Source organism: Camelus dromedarius, chromosome 10 (genome assembly GCF_036321535.1).
Source record: "Camelus dromedarius isolate mCamDro1 chromosome 10, mCamDro1.pat, whole genome shotgun sequence".
Classification (NCBI taxonomy): Eukaryota; Metazoa; Chordata; class Mammalia; order Artiodactyla; family Camelidae; genus Camelus; species Camelus dromedarius.
In genome coordinates this window covers 19,262,988-19,282,700 of record NC_087445.1, presented here as the reverse complement: position 1 = coordinate 19,282,700, position 19,713 = coordinate 19,262,988, and the positions used below count along the sequence as shown (strand labels likewise).

At 37.4% G+C, this 19,713-nt stretch overlaps 1 protein-coding gene across 8 annotated transcripts in view; it reads left to right on the top strand.

Moving 5' to 3' along the window:
* FOCAD (focadhesin) overlaps positions 1-19,713 on the top strand; it is a 234,736-nt gene that overhangs the window by 5,302 nt on the left and 209,721 nt on the right. The window contains exons 1-3 of one of the 8 annotated variants that reach the window (XM_031449630.2): positions 14,716-15,029; positions 17,216-17,272; positions 19,527-19,621. The exons of 1 other annotated variant lie outside the window; for it this stretch is intronic. The gene's annotated coding sequence lies outside the window, so the exon portion shown is untranslated. Of the gene's footprint in view, positions 1-11,813; positions 11,834-14,715; positions 15,030-15,183; positions 17,273-18,224; positions 19,622-19,713 lie in introns of those variants that run through there. 6 more of the 8 variants (XM_031449631.2, XM_010988147.3, XM_064490168.1 and 3 more) reach the window with 6 other exon arrangements.

Here is a 19,713-nt window from a genome sequence, read left to right as displayed (position 1 = left end):
GCATGTCCTCAAAGGTCTGGGGGTAAATGGTATGGAAATATTCCTCTAGGCCTTGAAGCTTAGGAAGATGAAGCTTCACAGAAGTGGCCAGCTAAGAAGAAAAGTCCAGTTTCCATAGGCCGAGGAGGTAGGGGAAGCATCTAATAAGAAAGCTCGCTGACCACGGTGTCAGAGTCCAAAAGGTTGAGGCTATTTAGTGTCTAGTGAAGAGGAAGGCAGCTTAGAAAGGAGTTAGACTCTGCAAGGGTGACAGAGTTTTTTTTTGGAAGCATATGGCTGGCTTTGAAGTTACAAATAGTAGTTGGGATTTAAGTTTTGATGAAGCTCCCTGTTACCAACTTTACCCATCAAATCATTCTAATTTCTGCAGTAGGACAGCAGGTATAGTACTAGTTCCAGTTTTACAAATAACATATGTCTCCAGTGAGTATTTGTTACTTGTCAGAGAAAGGAGACGCTTTTTGCACCCCTTTTTTGACCTTTGGGCTTCCAAAATATTTTGGCAAATACAGTTGACCCTTGGACAACATGGGTGTGAACTGAGCGGGTCCCCTTACACTTGTATTTTTTTTTTTTTTTTCAGTAAGTGTGTGCTACAGTACTGCATGATCCATGGTTGGTTGGGTGCATGGACAAGGAACCGTGGGTAGGTAGGGATGACTGTAAAGTCACGTGCGAGTTTTCCACTGCACGGAGAGTCAGCGCCCCGACCCCCCCCACCCCCGCCTTGTCAGAGCCATCTACACTTTTCATCACCTGTGACAACTCTCCTCTACTAGGATGCCTGGAAGGTTATGCTGAACATTTTAAGGTTGATTCTGTGGTCTTGGAGGTGTGAAAAATGCCTTGATGCTAATGACAGTTGCCATGGGTGTGGGAGGTGGGCGCACCTGCATTTACCTCTGATTTCCCTCCTGTTATTTTAGGAGCTATTTTATAGTCTGGTGGAATAATCTCTGTGTTTCTAAGTGTAATTCCTCACTCACGCGTAAGATCCCATTCCTTTCACCTCCTCCGAGATTTGGCTCCCACATATCTCTCTCCTGCAAGATCACAGTTTCTCTCATTACTGGGTTATTCCCTTCAGCATATAAACATGTCATTACTTCTCCTATCTTAAAATAATTAGTCTTTCTTTGCCCCATTTCCTCCTTATGCCGCCACATAATTTCCCCTTTATGGCAAAGCTTATACTTACATGGCCAATTACTTTCCCCCCTTTCTTAAACTCCCTTTCATTAGGCTTTCTCCCTTCTTATTCAAAAGAAAAAAAAATTGCTTCCCTCAAAGTCACTAGTGACTTTCATTTTGAAAATTCCAGAGTTCTGTTTTTAATCCTCATCTGTTACTGTACCTATTGTTACCCCCCCCCAACTTTACTGAGCTATGATTGATGCATAACAGTGTGTAAGTTTAAGGTGCAACATATTGATTTAATACTTTGAGAAAATGCAATATGATTTCTGTCATACGATTAGCCACCACGTCTATCCTCTCACAAAGTTACCATTTCTTATCAGCATTTTTGGAAACAGTTGATCACTCTCAGCTTCTTGAAACACTTTCTTCCCTCATTATCAAAGATGCTACAATTCCTAGTTTTCCTCCCACCCAACTGCTCCTCTTCAACTCCTTTCCTAGTTCTTTCTTATCTTTCTGACCTCTTAACATTGGCATGCTCCTTGGCTCAGTCCTCATAGTCCCTAAATTGTATAATTCAGTTTTAAAATACTAGCTTTAAATACTAATAATACCATATTGGCCCCCAAATTTATATATATATTTTTTTGCCTAGACCTTTTCCTTTGAACTCCAGACTCTGTATATCCAGATGCCTACTTATTTCTATTTGGGTGACTAACAGAAATCTCAAATTCAATTCCTGATTTTTTTTTTCCCTATCCCTGCTTCACCTATGATCTTCCCTATCTCAGTTAATGGAAATTTATCTTTTCCGTGACTCAGGCCAAACACTTGGGTGTCATCCTTGAATCCTCTCTTTATCTTTCACAATTCACACATAAACTAGTAAGAAAGTCTGTTGGCTGTACCTTCAAAATCTATCTAGAATCTGAATACTTCTCACTACCCACTGCTCTCACCCTAGCCTAAGCCTCCATTGTCTATGTTCTTGATGTTATAACAGCCTCTAATCAGTTACCTATTACCACCCACCCCCAGAATTTAGTGGCTTAAAACACAGTCATTTATTAGTTTATGATTCTGGGATTGGCAGTTTGGATTGGGCTGGGAGAGATTGGGGTAGGGGACAGTTCTCATGCTGGTCTTGCCTGGGCTCAGTCGTGTAGCAAAAGGGGACTGGTAGGTTTGGAGACTTCAGCTGGGATGGCTTTCTGTGCTCCACGTGGTCCAGTAAGCTGTCCCATGCTTCTTAACGTGGTGGTCTAGTAGAGACAGGAGAGCAAGAGGAAGCTGCATGCCTTTTGAGACCTACGCTAAGAATTCCCGCAACTTCACTTCCCCGCTGTTGATCAAAGCAGTGACAATGATAGCCCAAATCCAAGGGGGTGGAGAAACAGACTACTCATGAGAGGAGCAGCAAAGCCACTTTGTAAAGAAATGTGTATCCAGGAATTGGGAAGAGCCTGGGGCCATTTTTTGCATCTACCATTGCCTTCTAACTGGTCTTTTCTATAATTCTCTTTGTCCTCTACCATATTGTCAGCAGAGTAGCCAAAGTGATTATTTTGAAAATGTAAGATTTCTTCCCTCTTCCAGAACCCTCTGACGGCTTCCCATTGCCACCCAAAGTAAAAGGCCAAGTCTTTGCTGTGGCCTGTGAGGCTTGCCACCGTCCGACCCTTTTGTTGCCTCTCCAGCTTCATTTCCGGCTGCTCTCCCCCTCCCTCACTAAATCTGCCCCATTAACCTCCATGCTGTTCCTCAAACATCCCAGGCTTGCTCTCACCATGGCTTTTGCCATGTATTTCTTTGTGCCTAGAATCCTCTCCTCTGAGACGATGGATTCCTTCTTCACCTCCTTTAAGTCCTAGCTTATGTGTCACCTCTGTGAGCCTTTCTTGGACCATCCTCTTTAAAATTGGAACCCTTTCTGATACTATCTATTCCCCTTCCCTGGTTTACTTTGTACGTAGTGCTTATACAATGCTGTACCATTTACTCTTTGGCTTATTCTTGTCTTCCCTTCTCTAGCAATGTAATCCCCTATAAAGGCACGGATGTATTCTTTGCTTTTAAAAACATCCTATTGTGAAAAATCTCAGATACACACATAAATAGGGACTATTAGTAAATGAACTTAAAATCAACATTTTGTTGATCTTGTTTTTTTCTCTCTTCTAACATTTTGTTCCTCTGACTTTTTCTTTAAAAAGTAGTTATCTTTAATTAATAAGGACTTTATTTTGAATATAGTTACTATGTCATTATCACACCTAACAAAATTAACAGATTCCTTATTATTATCTGACACTCAGTCATATTTCAGAATTTCTCAGTTGTGCTAAGAGTGTCTTATTATAGTTGATTTATTATAATCAGAATCCAATTAATGTTCCCAAATTGTATTTGGTTATTACATCTCTTAAGTCCCTCATACTATAGTAGTTCCTCTACTCCTTCGTTTTCCCATGCCATTGATTTGTTGGAGAAAAAGGGTCACTAGTTGTATAAAGTGTCCCGAATTCTGAACTTACTGCTCTGCCAGTATTTTTGTTTGCCTTGTTCATTTATGGCTTTCGTTTCCTATAGATTAGTACTAAATAGAGCTTTGTGTACGTGGTTTGAATTTTTTCAGGCAAGAATATTCTTAAGAGTGTTTTCTGTATGTCTTCTTATTCCATCACATCATAAGGACACAATGTCTGGTTTTCTCACTTTTAGTGATGCTAAGATGAATTAGTGGATTCAGGTAGGATCATTCTGATCCTTCTAATTTGGAGTTCCCAACATCCTTTAACCTTGTTGTTTTAGCAACAATTGATGACTCATTCACAAATCAATTAGATATTAACACAGTGACTTCATGTCTTTAAAGTTTTTTTTTAAAGAAATGAATACATTTTAATTTTCTTCACATTTCTGTTTATAGTCTCACTGCACAACCAGTTTTCCCCCTCCCCGCTCCCTGAATCCAAAATTTGCTCTCATTCACAATGCCTTCAGAATGTACTAAACATTTAACATAAAGCTTGGAGGGAGATGTGAAGTGGAATGGACAGTGAAGGCTGGGGGGTTGGGGAGGTAAGGATTATCTACCCACCTACCTAGTAATTTACCTGGCTCCCCTCCCTCCTTTCTATCTCTTTTTACTTTGTGAGATTTTAAGCTATGTTGGACAGTTAGGGTTTAGCAGGCCACTGAGGCCTCATGAGGTTTGGAAAGTGGGACATGTGCTGACGGCAGCATTGGTGTTGGGTTTGAATTGAATGTAAATCCAGGCTAGAGCTAAGCATACAACTTTTGCCATTTGTTGTGTTATAATAAAGATTGGCTTCGAATAAAATTGAGAAGATGAAACTTGTGCTCTCTGCACTTGGCACTCTTTTGTCGGGTAGCCTTTCCTTGCTGACATAGACAAAAGTAAATTACACCCCATGGACTTAGGAGACTTGCACATTGCTGCATTGTTTTAGAAACAAATGAAAGACTCCTTTGGTCTCCTGCATCTCAGTGTATGACTGCATCTTTCTTCCAGCTGACTGAACCAGAAACCTTGGAGTAATCCTTCAGTCTTCTTACATCCCACATCCAATCCATGTGCAAATTCTGTCAAAAGATATGTGAAGTCTGACCTCTTCTCACTATCTCCACTGCTCTTCTTGTCCAAGGCAACATGGTTTCTTTCCTGGATTATTGCCATAACTCTGTAACTTCTCCCTTTTTCCATCCTTGCCCTCTTAGGGTCTATCTCTAGAGAAGCCAGAATGACCTTTTTAAAATGACAGTCAAGTATGCCAGCCCCTTCTCCCAAATCCTCTAGGTCTGCCTGTCCCACTCAGGACCATTCAGAGCCCACAGTGTCTACAGAGGCTTATGTCATCTGGCTCCCCGCTTTACTCTGTCCTTTCTCACTGCTCAGCTTACTCACTTGCACAAACCACACCGGTGTCCTTGGTCTCCCCTAAACTTGCCACACAAGCTCATACCTAAAAGTTATTGCCCTTAGTGTTCCTTCTGCCTAGAATACTCATTATTTCCTCCAGGTCTTTATCCAGATGTCACTGTATCAGAAAGACCTTTCTTTGTTCTTTGACAGATGAGAAAAAGACCTATAAAGACCTCCCTAAAATTTATCTATTGATCACAACTTTTTTTTAGGTATTATGTCATATATGCATTTGAAAATTAAAAGAAAAATTAAACTCTTTGTACTGTAATTTGAGGAATTAAAAATAACTATCCTTTATAAAGTTTCAGTTATGCTAGATGGATAAATTCTAAAGATCTGCTGTACAGCATGGTGCCTATTGTTAACAGTATGGTACTGTGCACTCCAAAAAAACAAAACCAAAAAAGGACACAAGCGAACTTTGGAAGGTGTCCTTGGTTGTGGTGATGGTATCATGGGTGTTTGCACATGTCCAAATTCATCAAATTGCACCCATTAAATATATGCATTTCTTTGTATATCAATTATACTTCAGTAAATCTGTTAAAAAAAAAAAAACCCTCTGTTGACTGAGGCCAACAGACTTAGTTAAAATGAGATTGGAGGAAGACACTAGAGGAACACTTAATTTTTTTTCAGGGACGGATAGATTAATCTCTTGGCAAACAACTTAGAATCAAAGGTAATTCTGTTAGCTTAGTTGTTTGGAACTCTGCAGGACCATTATAGCATCTAATAACTCAAAGGTGTGACTTTCTCATTAAATAGCTCTTAATAAGCAGTGTAATTGGATCAAGTGAGACTTTTTTATCTTGGTGTGTGCTGTGGTGAAACTGCTTTTTAGACAATGATAAAAGACGATGGTTTCAAGAGAATAAATAAGATCACTAATTTTTTTATTGAGACTAAAAATTGATCTTAAATTTTTATTTGAAGAGAATTAATAATTTCTATTTAATGTAAAAAAATAAACATGTGCCCATTATAGGGAAAAATTAAATGTAGCAAATATAAGGAGTGAGTGTAATTGTATGTAATCAGTCATCAACTTATTAACCAGAAATGAACCTAACATTTTTGCATATTCACTTTTTTCCCCTTTCTATATATATGTCTAACTGTGTCTTTCTATAGTTTAAACTTGGTTGTGTTTATGATTGTGTATAAGAATTTCTTTCCATTATTAAAACTCTTTGTAAATGTTTTACGTTACTAAACAATATTTTACCAATTTAGCTTACCTTTTAGATCAATCAGTGAATAACTTTACACAAAAGATGCTTGCTTTTAAGTCTTTTGTATTCTTATACATTCAAAATGGGAGGTGAGACGCTTGTGGTCCTGGGGAATATGCTGATTCTGCCTTCTTTCTGTGGCTTTGCTCCGGAGCTGATCTGGGCTTTGAGGACCTTTATATCAGTTTGGAGGTAAGCCAGGTTGGGAGCAATTTCAGAAATAGGGTTTGATTTTGGACTGAGAGGCAGAGGTAGTCTTTGAGGTTGAAATGAAGCTCTTTGAACATCGGCTTCATTGTGACTTGTTGGCTCACCACTGTTCCAGTCGTTTACTTCCAACACAGTGTTGAAAAGTTCCGTTGAACCCGAACATGTGAAAATTGTATGTATTGTTCTTAAAACTTGTGAAATTAAAAATAATTCTCACGAGGAGCTAGATGTTCCTCCTCCTCCCCACCCCCTCCCCTTCCTCCTCCTCTTTCCCTTCTCCTTTCTCTCCTCCTTCTCCTTCTTCTTCATATAATTCTTAACTTTATCTGAAAAACATTCTGCACATTGTACTCTGCCAACTGGGTATCAGCAGTTCATTGCAAGATCTTTTCTATTTCTTTAATATGCTGCTTGGTGTCTCTATACTAATGTGAAAGGATTTACTAATGATCTTCTGCCCAGGATGGTTGTGAAGGTTAACTAATACCTGATTATTAAGCACCCTACAAATAAAAACAGCCATGAATAATACTAGCTGTATAATGGAAAATTAGTATATGTTACTTCTTTAGGTAATTATATGTTTAAAATGCCTTTTACCCCAGTGGGAAATAACACAGAGGTGATGCTGTGGGTTTTTAAAGGGTTGTAATATATAGCAGATTAAGAGCATAGCTATGATAAATAATAGCTGTCAACTGAAGCATTCATGTAAAACTTATGATGTATTCAAGTAACAAAGACCCATTTTCCATCTCAATTAGATTCAGCTGGAAACAGTAAAGAACCAGTCTTGTGAGCTTTTACATGTGTTCTTTGACCTTTTATTTTTTTTAAAGAAAATGTACCAAAATGAATAACTGTGTAATGAAATCTCACTAATTTGGATTCCGCTGATTTGGGATTTGGACTTGGCTGAAGTTCATCTTTAAACTATGTATACAAAAGTATTTGCTCAGTTAAAAAAAATATGAGCTGGGAGAAAACGGTCTGTCTAAAAAGAACTAATTATTTTCAAACCCTAAATGTGTTGATAACTGAATTTGGTTACTGTATTAATTTAAAAATAAAATTGTTTTCAAATTTATTTTTTCACTTCTGGTTCTTATTAATTTACTTTGGTCTTTGTTTCATGAGTCTTAATTAGTGAGAAAGATTTGGATATGATTCTTGTCTCTTTCTTTCTGTTTTGGAAAGTTGATCTGAAAACACAACAAACGGTAGAATTCTCATTATAACTTTTTGTAAAGTCTGTTGTGTATTAGGTACTGTCCTAAACACAGTAACTCAAAAAACATTTATTAACTGCTTATTACATGCCAGGCCTGGCAGGAAGTGAACAAAGCTCAGCTGTTTCCCTCAAGTAACTCACAAGTCCAAGAGAATAATGCAGCTGGCTTGGTAAGTGAGGAATCCTTCCTGCTTGAGATACTTTTTCACTGGTGTCTGAGCAGGTACAGCTGCCACAGAGGTGGAAGCTAGCCCCTTCAGAGTGAGAGGAGAAGGTCTACGTTTTGATTTATGGCAGTCCTCTCAGAGCTGGAAGATACATAAGAAATTATCCAAGCCTCGCTCTGCAATATGGCCCATGTATACCATATCCTCTTAATCTCCTTGCATGGAATGTGATGTCAAGTTGTAGTTCAAGCTTCTGTTTTCTGAGCTGCAGGAACTGAGAACCTGCAGTGGCCTCCTCTTGATCTTCCTGGTTCTAGACCTTTCTTCCAGAACATTCCACTCTTATTTCAACTCCTGTATGTCTTTACAAGTGAGCTCGTCCACGGAGAAATTTTCCTGTCTCATTGAGCTGTGTTTTGAACTGTCACTTGGTGGGGCTACCTGCCAGCCAAGCGTTCATTTGCAGCGGGTTAGCCATCTGTGTCTGTGTGGTAGTGTTTGAGCAGTCACTTGGGCAAATAATTGCTTTTGTCTATTTCGATGAATATTTACTGATTTTAAAAAAATGGAAAATGTAAATGTGGAAGTGTTGATATCAATGGCAAGAAGTATGGTCTTACTAAAGATAGATATCGGTTGCCATGATGAAAGTTTCCAATATTTATCCGTTATTAGATACTCATTGGACTTAAAGTGAACGGTCAATGATGAAATAAAAGTAGAAAATCAAAGAACATACACAAATGTGGGAGATGTATTGCTTGTGATGGTGTCACAGGATTAGGCTTAAATTTAGATTGATAATTTTTGTGTTTTGTGCTTGGCATGGAGTGGCCCTTTAATATGTAACTTTTGCACGTCAGACTTGATTACATGTTTTTAGTATTGCAATAGATACAGAGGTACAGAGCTGTTTGTGTGTGCTGATGAGCTGCTTTGGTACTTGATTTAACTTTGTATATTCAAACCCGTTTTTTTTTTTTTTTTTTTTTTTTTAATTTGCTTGAGTCTCTGGGATGCCGCAAACAAGATGTAATAGGAAATACAAGGTATTGGATTCAGACTAGAATAATGATAGCTAACATTTTAAAAAGTGTTTGTTATGTGCCTGGTTCTGAATGAACTGCTTTAATAGATTATCTTAATTTTACAAAAACCCTGTGTCAACTATATAGAGGAGTGGTTAAGAATGTGAGCTTTGACTCACATTCATAGGCTGCATGGTTCATATCCATGCTCTGCTTCTTACATAATTAGGCAGTTAATTTTGACCTCTCTTTGCCTCACTTGGTTTTCATATGAAAATGAGAATAATAATAGTACTCGTGTCATGGGGTTGTTTTGAATATTGAGTGAGAGAACACATGTAAAGAGCTTCAACAGTGCCTGCCTGGCACATGCTAACATTCTCAATAAATCCTGGCTTCTGAAACCACTGTATAACCTCAGGCAAATTACTTCCTTTCTGAGCTCCTATTTTCTCATATGGGAAATGGAGTCAGTAATACCTACCTCAGCGTTATTGTAAAGATCCAATGGGATTAGTTACTTAAAGTGTTTTGTGGGGTGCATGGCACATTGGGGCTGTTTCATCCAACATGGTGTTCTGCATCCCGTGTCATGCTTGGTGTTCATTCAATGAATCTTTACTGAGCAAGTACTTTTTCTATGCTGGGGTATAGTGGTCAAAAAGAGAGACCAGTCTCTGCTCTCAAGAATTTGCGTTTCTAGAGGGAGAGAGGCAGCAGAAATAAGTAAATGATGATCAGTTGAGATTGCAATCAAAGCTAGGAAGGATACGATGGTGGGTCACTGGGTGTAGTGGGTGGGAAACTACTTGGGGCTAGGGGGAGGGGGGCTCAAGGTAAGATGTGAAGGGTGAGATGAGTCAGCTGTTTGAACAACAAGGGCATGAACACCTGAGGCTGAGGGCCTAAGAGTTTCAGACCTGCTCACGGAAAGAGCTTAGGAGGTTCACAGAACAAACTGGAGGTCATTGTGTCTGAAGCTCTCTGACTGAGGGAGAGTTGTGAGGCCAAATCATGTATAACCTTTTGGCCATGATTTGAAGTTTGGATTTTATTACAAAGTGCAGTGGGGAGCTATTGAAGGGTTTTCACCAGGTGAATTAGAAGGCAACTACATTTTGAATGGAAATCTCATGCATTTCCTACCCTTGAGGCTGGTGTCTTATTTCTCTAGCTGGTGCCTTACATAACAAGATCCCACCCTAGTCTTTGATTAGAGATGCCCTACTTATCCTTAAAACTGAAATTCTTTTCCATTATTCACCTCCCTTGACTATACTTCATGGTATCAAGAAAGGGAGGAAACACATTTTTAGAGTACATACCTACTGTGTCAAGAGCCTCTTGACTTTCAGGCACGCTTTATTTTGTTATTCATACCACCTTGTGAGGCAGGTGTCCCTATATTTAACCAATGAGGAAACAGGTTCCAGGAAGTAAGTAATTAACCTAAATTTTAATGGCTAGTGGTGGAGTCAGTATTTGTATCCAGGTCGGTTTTTTCCACTCCCCTAGTGAGAACCATATGCATGGGTTTTTTTTTTTTTTAAAACAAAAGCTGTATTATGGAAAATTTCAAACATATGTAAACATATACTGGTGTGAACTCCAGTGAACCCATCTGTTATCAACACTGAAATGTTCTTCTTTTACTTATCATTTCCTCTTTTCTTCCTGGGGGGAGACTGGTATACTTCAGTTTCTGCCGTATTAATATTTGCTAAAAAGTAAATTATTTTGGAGAACAAGTGCACCAAATTTGAGTCATTTTTTAAGGGAAGGAAATGCCAATTTAAAAACCCTATAAAATATATTCTTTGGTATTTTACTAAATTTTAGTTCACTGGTATTTGAAGTAATATGAATATGGTGATTTTTTAGCTATTCATATTAGACATTGATGTGTAAGATCTTTAAAATGATTGGGCATCAGTTTTATTATAAATATACAATAAATATTATTTTGTATCAAGGTAAAATATTTATTTGTTTTAATTTGGGTTAATATTATTTAATGATTCTTTTTCTTTTTTTTTTTCTTTTTTCTTTTTTTCACTTTTTAAATTCACATTTTATTAAAGAACATCAATCCAGGAATAAAGAAGGTAAAGAAGGATATTCAGAATTGCATCACAAATAAAATTATTTTCAAATTTCTTTCAACTCCAGGCTTACGTACTAATTTTATACAGCTATCATCATTGCTTTTATTTGATTATGTTAACATAAGCATTTTTGCCATTACCATATATTTTGTAATGATATTGAGTGAATTGATAATGTTGCATCAAGTCAATATAGCAGAGTTTCCTAACCGTTATTTCATTCTGGATAGTGGAAGTTTTAGCTGTTTTTATTTAAAACAAATTACTAAATTTAACCTATAGTTGAATAGTGATGCAAGTGGATTTTTCTCTGTCTAGATAAAATATTTATTTAAAAATGTACTGAGAAATTTTAGTATTCTTTTGGTGGAGCAAAAATATTTAAAAATTGTAACATTGGAAATAACATGATGACTTCTTTGAAGACTTAGATTGGATAGATTGGATACTGTAAAAGTTCTAGAGATAAATCAGTATTAGATTTTAAGAATCACTGTTTTTCATCACAGTCCCTTATATATTTAGAATATAAATATATGCACATAAAATATACTTTAAAAAGATAATCCAAGAATAATTGGAGAAAATACTGTAACAAATCAGACATTATTCATGTTGGTGGTTTTGTTTCTTTAATGCTTGGTTCTCCTGGACAGTAATCAGTTCTAACTTGGAATTTCCTGCCTCTGATCTTATTTTAGACTCCCATTTCAAAATCTGTGAGTAAGTAACGTGATATGACTGAGAAAGAACTAAAATTTAAAGGTAGGAATTTGATTGCAATATGATGTATTTTAGTAAATTGTAACTGGTGAGATCATCAGAACTCATAGTCACCTAAGTTTGCTCAGCACTTGAATTATGGATCTTAAAATTCCTGGGACATGATGCAGGAAGTTGGGCATGCTGGTCATGCCTCATGTTACTAATGGTCCAGGGAAACACTGGGTTGGGGGTCAGGAAGCCTCCCCTCTCACCTAGACTGCTAGGATGATTATCTTTTTGTCAAGTTGCATAACCCCTCTGACATTGTTTCATCATTTCTCCAATGACAAAGAGTACAGAAGGGAGATGCTCTCAGGTCCACTATGTTATTAAGGAAGTACTAGCTCCTGCAACAAGGAGAACCCAAAATGCAGTGGTTTGAACAAGGTAGAAGTTTTTTTTCTTTCTCATGCAATGGTTGGAGTGCCAGGCTTGCACTTCTGCTCCAAGCTATCATTTAGGGTTCCTGCCATCTTGTGTCTTCAACAGTGTCCTAGAAGCAGTGTCTTCATGCACATGATTGAATCTGAGTTGTTGCTAAGACCTGGTTTTGGTTGGGAAGAGAGTGGAGGAAACAGGTTGCAGCTTGGAACTGGCACATCCTGTCTGCTCAGACTCCACTGAGGAGAAGTTGACCACACACTCGGTCATACCTAGCCATACTTGAGGCTAGGAAAGGTAGTGAAACTGGTCAGGCTACAATTTTATTACTATAGAAGTAAAGCATAGGTATTGAAGGATGGGTAGTGGTCTCTGCCACAGCTATGCCTTTTCTGCTTTCTCTGATTGACCACGTGCTTCCTTCATGCCAGCTGGTTGACCTCTGCCTCAGCTTGATTTTGAAATTAGTGGCTAACATAAAAGTATTTCATACTCTCAGCTTAATTTAATGAAGACTTAGTGAATGTAATGATTAAAAATTACTATTTTCTTTGTAAACTGACTATAAATCAATAAAAAAGCAAAAATTTACTATTTTCTGACATATGCGCTTTAGTATTAAAAACTTTCCATTGCAATTTCCCCATGATATTTCCACTTTTATGAATCATATTGGTAGGAGGACTCCAATTGTCTTGTCCTCTTAATTTGAGAGTGCAGGAGCCATTTGGATTTTGAAGGTTTTGAAGCAAGAGCTGAGGTTAAGCTTGAGTTTCTAGCAAGTTTTGGGATTTAATAAAGGGTGATGAAATAGAATCAGCTTCTAGATCTTAGGCTGTGTCGAAATACTTAGGGACTGAGAACTGGTAGGTGAGAAGCTAAGCACGCAGGAGAACAAGGAATTTATAAATATTGGACAGCAAAGCAGTGTGGGTGGTTGAAAAGTATAGGCAAGTATTTTGTTTTTTGAGGGGCAGAGTGAAGCAACTAGGAGAGTCTGAAGTATACTTGTGAGCCACAGTCTTGATACATTTTAAAGATCAGGTCAAATTTATTAATGGTGCCCATCAGCTTTTCTATAAGCCATTAAAAAAAACCCCCAAAATTGTCATAATATGTGTTTAGAACTCTCAGGCTGATGGTTTCATAGCTTAATTTGTGGGATGAAGAAACTAAGTAAATGCATAACTGATAATTGGAATAGTTGATAAAGTGTTAGAAAAAAAGTCCTAGATTTTGTATCTCTGAAACAGGGTCATGTTAATGGGAGTGAAGTTTACTTTTTATCAGTCTGGTGATGATGACATTGCTTTTGAAGACTATCTTCCAGAATGTACTCTCTGTAATCCTGACTTCCACCTACATTGCTGCCCTGAATCCTTCCTACATAGAAATTTGGTGGTCAAGAGTGCTCTGAGTCAAGTCCTTCTGTGTGACCACTGGATACCACCGCCACCCCCACCCCAAACTCCCTGTGTAGTTCCTCTGCTAGCTTCCCATAGCACTTGTGAATATAACTGATGAACTTTGAACAACATGGGTTTGAACTGCATGGGTCCACTTATACACAGATTTTTTTTTTAGTAATTACGTTATTACAAAACTACATGATCCGAGGTAGGTTGCGTCAGTGGTTTAGGAACTGTGGATGTGGAGTGCTGGCTATAACATTACATGCAGATTTTCAGTTGTGCAGGAGTCGGTGTCCCTAACCTTTGCATTGTTCAAGGGTCAATTGTAGATAGATTTTTCTCTTGTTTTTCAGATTATACCCTCATTTGAAGTTTGACAGTAAATACTTTTGTGTGATATATGGTTGCGTATTTTTGTGTCCTAGGGAAACCGTTGAGAAAGTTGAAAACCTAAAGTGCTGTATCTATCTGCTGCTCCTTTATTACTTCTGGAGTGCAATTTATTTTCTTGAAAGTGCTCTTATGTGGCTGGAACCCCTTGGCAGATGAGATGATAATTGCTTAAGCTAAATTAATGCTTTGATTCAGTTGAAACTTTAGGTCTCATTAAAAATTCTCTTTCTGATTTAAACTTAGTAAGACAAAAAAGGCACAATGACAGGTTGGAGATAAATCTTCTAAAATCAAACACTTTTTTATAGTATGTGGTTTATGGAGCATATTGTGGCTCGTTTCCTTTTAGTAAAGAATGTCATGGTAAGACGTAATATATAAATTGTTTTCTTTAATGTATAAAATGCCTAAGGGAAGTTGAGATTAAAAATAAAGTAGGACACATGCTACACTGCCAATGCTAAAGCAAACACATGTACTCTTTTTTGAAATTCCCTAAGAGAATATGATGTTTTGATATCTTGAAAGGCCAAGTGGTTGTGATTAACCTTGAAATATGTCTCCAGCAGATGAAAGACACTTGCAGTTTGTTGCCCAAGGATAGCAAATCAAGGATGATATCAAATCACATTGCAGCTTGGATAGTGGTTTTAAGAATGGCTAATGGCCATTTGTTAGGAAAGGTAAAGTTACTATAGATTTAAAAAACTTATTTATCCTCTAAAGTATTGTACCAAAATAAGGGCTTCCTTTTGTAAGCTTAGGTGTGTGTCATCTAAACTTAGACGATTTTGATAAAAACAGTACTCTTTTACTCCACTGACTTACCTCCTCAAGACAAAGTCATCTTTCTGGATGATTCAGCTTCTTCACTGCCGTAATAAGCTGTTGGTCCACCCAGCTGCTCCTCTGGCCCCCAAAGTAGTTTGGAATTCCATCATTCAGAGCCTGGATCAGAGAGTATAACCCCACAGTTGCTTCTATTTAGTCCTGTCACTGTTGACATTTGGGTAAGTATATTCTGTGATAAGTTGATAACTGTCTGCTTCTCTGGATACGCAAAAGCTGACTTCCTATTGAGTTAGGTTAGTCCATCAGAAAACTCTGTACTTGGACCCCATTAGCTAAGGGTTTTTTTTTTTTTTTCTGTATTACATGTTATGTTATAACCATGGCTTTGTCCAGGGTTTGTTTTAAAAAGAAGTAACACAAAATTCCCTTTTGTTTATGTTATTGGGAATATTGCTTATTATATCACTCTGTATCCCATATAAAAAGCCTAACATGAGAAATTTCCTTCCGAGTTTAGGGGCATGAAAAAGCTTTTCTTTGATGAAGAGTACTTTTCCATCTTTTAAATAATAAAACATGTATAATTTCTATTATTTATATATTTGCCTGTGCTTGGACTTGTGGGGACAAATTTAAATGTCAGTTGTAGCAATTTTTATCAACAGACTTTATAAATTAAAGAAATAGTTACTATATAAACCAGGAGTCATGAAACTATAGCTCACCTGCCTCTTGTTTTTGTAAATAAAGTTTTATTGGAGCATAGCCCTGCTCATTTGTTTATGTAGCTTTCCTGCTACAGCAGCAAACTTGAGTAGTTGCTATCCGACCCTTTACAAGAAAATACTAATAATCGTAATGTAAGTAGTCACATGAGAGTATGGGTCAGACCAAATGTAATAAGCACTGAAGAACTACAAAGCAACGTGAGTACTATAAGATGTGGCTACTTGGGAAAGGCTTATGTAGAGAAGACTATGTGCTATGAAGTAATTTCATCTTTGAATAGTAGGAACATATAGTGGAGGACATTTTATTTGGGAGAGAACAGCATAAATAAAATCCTTTAGGAGTGAGCAGATTTTTGAGCACAGGGAACCATTTTGAAAATGAATTTAGCCAGATTGGAATTAGACAACAGTGAAAATGAAGCTGAGTGTGTGAGATTGCTGTTGGAGGACTTAAAAGTTGAGAATCAGAATTTGCATTTACTCTGACAGGCTATTGAGAATCCATTATGAATTCTTTACGTGGAAATGTTACTCTGGAAATAGCATTCTAGGACAGTTAATCTGACAGGAGTGTATGGGATGAATTCAAGCATGGAGAACCACAAGCCTATGCAGTTACTGAATGGAGCCTGGCACGAGGAGCTAAGATGATGAGTAGAGAAATGGAGAGGAAAGGTAGATTCTGAGCTGCTGGAAGGAGGAAAGCTGACTTTGTGACTGACTGGATTGGTGAAGAATATTGAGAGAGGTGAACTGGGAAAAGATGCACTGAAATGGGAACACTTTTTATGAGAGAAAATACACATTTTGTTTTTAACATCTCCATTTTCTGGTGTTTTAGAGCCTTATGAGAGAGAGTAGGGAAGTGTTTGGAGAAGGGACTAGATGAAGGCTCCAGGAGAGTTTCAACAAAAGAAGCACAAGTCAAGAGGCTTGGGAGCACGTTTAGGAAGGAAGATGGCACACAAGAAGTAAAGTGGACAGAGGAATAGCAGGAATCAGTAGAGCAGTGTTTGTCTGTGTGTATCCCAGGGAAGGCTGGTTGTGTAGACTGTTAACAGGAATTTTTAGAAAAAACGGTGCCGTGACCAGATAATTTGGTAAATTCTTGGTTAAGCAAAGTTAATCAGACTTCTTGTTTTAGAACCTCTCAGATTCTTCAGTAATACACACTGTTATTTGTTATCACCGACTAAAATCAGTCTCTTCAATTGTAGATTTACGTATCCAACTTTCTACCTGTAATCTCCTCTTAGATATCTACTAGGCATCTAAAACTTAACTGTCCAAAGTGGAATTCCTGGTCTTCCCTCACAAAACTTGTTTCCCTATCTCAATTGATGACAACTCTGTCTTTTTGTTTTAGTAAAAAATGCCATGGTAAGTAGTATGTAAATTGTTTTGTTTAATGTGTAAAATGCCCAAAGGAATTGCGATTAAGAATAAAGTTGCTCTGGGAGAGAGTGTAGCTCAGTGCTAGAGTGCCTGCCTAGCATGCATGAGGTCCTGGGTTCAATCCCCAGTACTTCCATTAAAAAATAAATAAACCCAATTACTTGCCTCCCAGTAAAATAAAAAATAAAAATAAATTAAAAAAAAGAATAAAGTTGCTCAGATAAAAACCTTGGAGTTATCCTTGACCCTTTCTTCTATACTCTCATCCAATCCTTTAGCAACCACACTGGCTCTACCTTTGAAGATACCTAGAATCTGACCACTTCTCACCTCAGGTGATTCTATTAAAATTTTACCAGGTTTTTTTTTTTTTTTCTTTTCTATAGTGGTTAACCATTTCACTCAGGATAAATGCATCAGTCCTTCCAGTGGCCTACAAGGCCTTTTATGGTCTGCCTTCTCACTGACTCTGATTTACCATTCTCTTCTTCCTTCATTCTGTTCCTGAATCATCTCTTTGCTCTTTCTGGGATAGGCCTTAAGCACTTTATTAGCTTAGTTTCTGTGCCTGTGACATTCTTTCCCCAGATTGTCTATATGACTAATTAACTCCCAGATGTCACTTTCTCTAGAACAGACCAACCCTGACCACCATATTTAAATAGAAAGTGTGTCCTCCCCCATTTCTCATCCCCTCCCCTTTACTCTGTTGGCTTTCCTTTCCTTTTCTTTTTTTTTTGCGTTTTTTCTGCCAATTTTATTGAGATATAATTGACATTTAGCACTGTATGAGCTTAAGGTGTACAGCATAGTGATCTGACTTACATAAATCACGAAATGATGACCACAGTAAGCTTACTGAATATCCCTTATCTCATATTGATACATAACAAAGAAATAGAAAATAAATATTTTTTCCTTCTGATGAGAACTCTTAGGATTTACTCTCTTATATATAACATCCAGCAATGTTAATTATATTTATCATGTTGTATGTTACCTCCTTAGTTATTACTTATCTTATAACTGGAAGTTTGTACGTTTTGACTGTCTTCATCCAATTCTCCCTCCCCTCACCCCCTGCCTCTGGTTCCAGTTGCAAAATAAATTAGTCATAGGTGTGACAGGTATAGTGTGGGGAATATGTCAATAATTATGTAATATTTTTGTATGGTGATGGTAACTAGCCTTATTGTGGTGATCGTTTTTAGATGTATTGAAATATCAAATCACACTATGTTATGTAACAGCAACTAACATAGTGTTTTAGGTCAGTTATACTTCAAAAACAAACTCATTAAAAAAAGAGATCAGATTTTCTTTTTTTGCATTGCACTTATCACCTTCTAACATATTTTATATATTATTTGGTTTTCAACTTCTCTCTGCCTCTTCCTACTAGATTGTAAACTCCATGGTTGGTAGGGGTTGTTGTCTGTTTTGCTCACCAGTGTAGCCTAAGCACCTAAAACAGTGCCTAACACACAGTAGGCACTTAATAAGTGTGTGTTAAGTGAGTGAATTAATCTTCAAAATGGTAATATATGTCCCTACAAAATCCTTTTTTTCCCTCCTGAGAAGCTCTTTATCTTGGGTTTCCCAGGGACACAGTTTGGGAAATTGTTATGATGTATTAGAACAAAAGAGAAGAAAATTTCAAGAAAAGTGAGACTAATATAACTGGGAAGTTGAAAAAATTTTGACTTGCTTACAAGCTAATGTTTAGCTTTAGATAGGGGACATGGTTGCAGTCTTTGAGCATTTCAGTGCTGTGAAATGTCCAATTCAGGGGAGTAAAGTTGGACCTAGTTGTTGAGGAAGAAAGGTAGGATGAATTATTTATTCAGGGAGTTTAGCTTTGGAAGAAAGGGAGGAAAGTAGGTAGAGACACAGGTTCAACACAAAGTGCCTCCATTTTTGAGAGCAGGAGAGCTTGATTTTGTTACCTGTTATTTTTATAAGGTCATTTAGAGTACTATACTGACATAACCATTTTTAAAAAGTTGTATTGTAATAAGTTGGTGGCCTAAAGTATCATATTTTTCAAAGTGGTGTAATTTGGCGTTCAGTGCTGCATGGGGATTGCATAAAGTGGTGTCCTGGGGAAATCCTCTTGTTAGTTCTGTGCCTCCACTTTACCACCTTGCCCTCCTCCATGCTTTTTACATGCTGTTTTGTGTTTTTTGGTTGTTTTTATATTTGAGAGCCTAGTAGGAATGAGCGGTGTGATGTAAATATTAAAATTTGGTGCTAACTGCTTGATTATTCCTTTTTTAGAAGACAAGTGATCTGTTTTGATGTGTGAGTTTCTAGGTCATTTCTATCACTCCTGAAAAAAGCTCACCTAGGCTCTACACTTGTCACTACCGTTGGACTCATGCTTAAATGAAAGCTTGTACCAAAGTGAGGTATAGTTTAAACAGTTTTGTGAAAGTTTAACTCTTTCTCCCTTAGAACTAGGTTTTGATCTACAGAAGAATTCATTCCTACTTCAAACATGTGGCTGAACTTTTAAAATCATTTAGGCTTGAACTTTTGGATTTGTTTGTTTGTTTGTTTGTTTCCTTAGAGTGAATTCATCTTTTTTAGGATTTGCTCTAATGGGAAAAACTAAGACCTGCTGGACATTTTTAATTTATTTATCAGTCATGGAAGTTGAGAGCTGAAGTGGTTAACAGTGAAGGGTATGCCCTATGCTTTATTTCCATTGTTGTCTTTGGAATGAATGAATTTCATGTTATTTGACAAATCATTGCTTTGAACTCCTTTTCTGGAC